This window comes from Bison bison, unplaced genomic scaffold (genome assembly GCF_000754665.1).
Source record: "Bison bison bison isolate TAMUID 2011002044 unplaced genomic scaffold, Bison_UMD1.0 scf7180017864261, whole genome shotgun sequence".
NCBI lineage: Eukaryota > Metazoa > Chordata > Mammalia > Artiodactyla > Bovidae > Bison > Bison bison.
The window spans coordinates 869,962-873,582 of record NW_011494833.1 but is presented as its reverse complement, the minus strand read 5'-3'; positions in this window follow the sequence as shown (position 1 = coordinate 873,582).

Genomic DNA, 3,621 nt, shown 5'->3' with positions numbered 1-3,621 from the left:
GTTGGTGTTTATTTGTATGTGAAGTAGATTTTCTTGTGCCTACAGTGGTATAATTTCAGTCTTGGCTAAGGATGGAAAATTAAACTGGATAAATTCTTTCAGTCTCATTAGCCCTGTGATTCTAAGTCAAATCTTTGTTGTTTCATGAAAAACAAATGGGTTAAGTAAAATGAGACCACTTCCTTTATAAGTATATTTTCCCCAACGTCCTTAACATTTTAAAGTAAATGGAATGTAAATAAAAGCCATTCTTTTTAATACTGTAAAAAAAAAAAAAAAAGACTCTGTTCTCGGTTTCCTTATCCATAAAACAACTATAACAACATCACCAGCTTTACGGGGTTGTTGAAAAGGTCTAATGAAATCATAGGGATGAAAATAAATGTGCCTGTATGTGTACTCAGTTGTGTCCAACTCTTTGCGACCCCATGGACTGTAACCCACCAGGTTCCACAGTCCATAGCATTCTCCAGGCAAGAATACTGGAGTGGGTTTCCATATTCTCTTCCAGGGGATCTTCCTGACCCAGGGATCGAACCCATGTCTTCTGTGTCTCCTACATTGGCATGTGGATTCTTTACCACTTGAGCCATCAGGGAATCATACAAGTCTCTAAGTAAATATAAGGCATTGTTACTACTCCTTAGAGAATTAATGCTTGATCACCTTTAGGATTCTGTGGCATGAAAGATTAGCCTGGAGCTGGGAGGTAGAAGAATTTTGGGAGTGAGGGCAGAAGGTCTCCCAGATTCCACAGGTTGGCAAGTGCCTCCTTTCTGCCTATAAAGAAGATCTTTTTACATACACACACAAACACAAGAAGGCACACAAGCACGTTTTTAAACGCTAAATCTACTCCAAAGTTTCTATTCAGATCTCATTTTCACACCCTTCCGGCTGAACTCAGAAGTGGAAAATTTCCGAAAGCAAAGTCCTCAGCTGTCCAATTTGGGGTTGGATCAGCTGAACAGACCACGTTGATGACGGGTGGTTAATTTGTTTTGCACCCTCTGGTGGACTGTGCCTGGAGGTACAGGGGTTACTCTGAAATTGACAAGCAGCTGCAGCACCCACCTGTCACTGCCCCAGGGCTTGGGTTGGCAGGGAGAGGGGTGAGGCCTGGAGGCTGGCAGGACATCAGCATCAGTAAGAAATGAGGCTCTGCAGAAAGCAACAGGAGAGACCCCCGACTCATCTTTCTTGAACAATAAGTAACAATTCACATGTAACTGCATGCTGCTGCTAGGTCGCTTCAGTCGTGTCTGACTCTGTGCGACCCCATAGACGGCAGCCCACCAGGCTCCCCCGTCCCTGGGATTCTCCAGGCAAGAACACTGGAGTGGGTTGCCATTTCCTTCTCCAATGCATGAAAGTGAAAAGTGAAAGTGAAGTCGCTCAGTCACATCTGACTCTTAGTGACCCCATGGACTGCAGCCTACCAGGCTCCTCCATCCATGGGATTTTCCAGGCAAGAGTACTGGAGTGGGTTGCCATTGCCTTCTCCGGTAACTGCATGAGCCCCTCCTAAAGGCTGGCTGGCAATTCCTTCCTAGATGATGGTATTCCCCTTGGTTCTTATTACCAGGGTGTAAGCCTCTAAGAGGGTAGGTCGACATCCTTATCGTCTTTGTACCTTCTTCTTCCCCTTCCACTCCCACCACTACACAAACACACACAGAGTCACCAAATCAGACTGAGGCTGTGCTGTGCTTAGTTGCTCAGCTGTTTTGGATGCTTTGGCTAGGACTCAGCAAATACTGGACTTCACTGGTGGCTCAGACAGTAAAGCATCTGCCTACCATGCAGGAGACCCAGATTCAATCTCTGGGTTGGAAAGATCTCCTGGAGAAGGCAATGTCAACCCACTCCAGTATTCTTGCCTGGAAAATCCCATGGATGGAAGAGCCTGAAAGGCTACAGTCCATGGGGTCGCAAAGAGTCGGACATGACTGAGCAACTTCACTTTCACTTCCTTTTCTTTCAGCAAATACTTACAGTTACACTGAATTGAGCCAGCAAAAGCTTCTCTGGCCTCAAAAGAGAGATTTTAGATGAGGTTCTCTAACCACCTTGAAGCTCCTCCTTCCCCAGTCCAACCCACAATGCAATGGATGCTCTCAGTGATGATGTAATGAACTCATAGATGTGCATGTAAGCAACAGGTTTTATTCAGAATCCAATGGATCCATCCACAGACAACTTACTGACTGCATGATCCATCCTGAGCATTGTGTGACATGCTTTGGGCTGAAGGGTAGGAGGAAAAAGGGGAAGCAGAGAATAAGACCATTGTGCTCATGCCTTCAAAGAGCTCATGGGACTAATGAGGAAACAAGATACACTCACAGGACATGAAAGCAAGCTCAGAAGCATGAACAGCAGACCAGCTACTAAACCCCAACTGCCTCAGCACAGAAGAGACTAGGATGGTCAGGGAAGAAGGCATGGAGGAGGTGCGACTTAGCAACTGAGCAGCAACAACCTAGTTGCTTTACAATGTTTTAGTTTCTGATATACAACAAAGTGAATCAGCCATCAGTTCAGTTCAGTTCAGTCAGTCGTGTCCAGCTCTTTGCGACCCCATGAATTGCAGCACGCCAGGCTTCCCTGTCCATCACCAACTCCAGGAACTACCCAAATTCATGTCCATTGAGTCGATGATGCCATCTAACCATCTCATCCTCTGTCACCCCCTTCTCCTCCTGCCCTCAATCTTCCCCAGCATCAGGCTCTTTTACAATGCGTCAGCTCTTTGCATCAGGTGGCCAAAGTATTTGGGTTTCAGCTTCAGCATCAGTCCTTCCAATGAACACCCAGTTCTGATCTCCTTTAGGATGGACTGGTTGGATCTCCTTGCAGTCCAAGGGACTCTCAAGAGTCTTCTCCAACACCACAGTTTAAAAGCATCAATTCTTCGGCGCTCAGCTTTCTTCACAGTCCAACTCTCACATCCATACATGACCACTGGAAAAACCATAGCTTTGACTGCTGCTGCTGCTGCTGCTAAGTTGCTTCAGTCGTGTCTGACTAGATGGGTCTTTTTTGGCAAACTAATGTCTCTGCTTTTGAATATGCTATCTAGGTTGATCATAACTTTCCTTCCAAGGAGTAAGCGTCTTTTAATTTCATGGCTGCAGTCACTATCTGCAGTGATTTTGGAGCCCAAAAAATAAAGTCTGACACTGTTTCCCCATCTATCTGCCATGAAGTGATGGGACCAGATGCCATGATCTTCGTTTTCTGAATGTTGAGCTTTAAGCCAACTTTTTCACTCTCCTCTTTCACTTTCATCAAGAGGCTCTTTAGTTCCTCTTCACTTTCTGCCATAAGGGTGGTGTCATCTGCATATCTGAGGTGATTGATATTTCTTCCAGCAATCTTGATTCCAGCTTATGCTTCATCCAACCCAGCGTTTCTCATGATGTACTCTGCATATAAGTTAAATAAGCAGGGTGACAGTATACAGCCTTGATATACTCCTTTTTCTATTTGGAACCAATCTGTTGTTCCATGTCCAGTTCTAATGGTTGCTTCCTGACCTGCATACAGGTTTCTCAAGAGGCAGGTCAGGTGGTCTGGTATTCCCATCTCTTTCAGAATTTTCCACAGTTTATTGCTGTC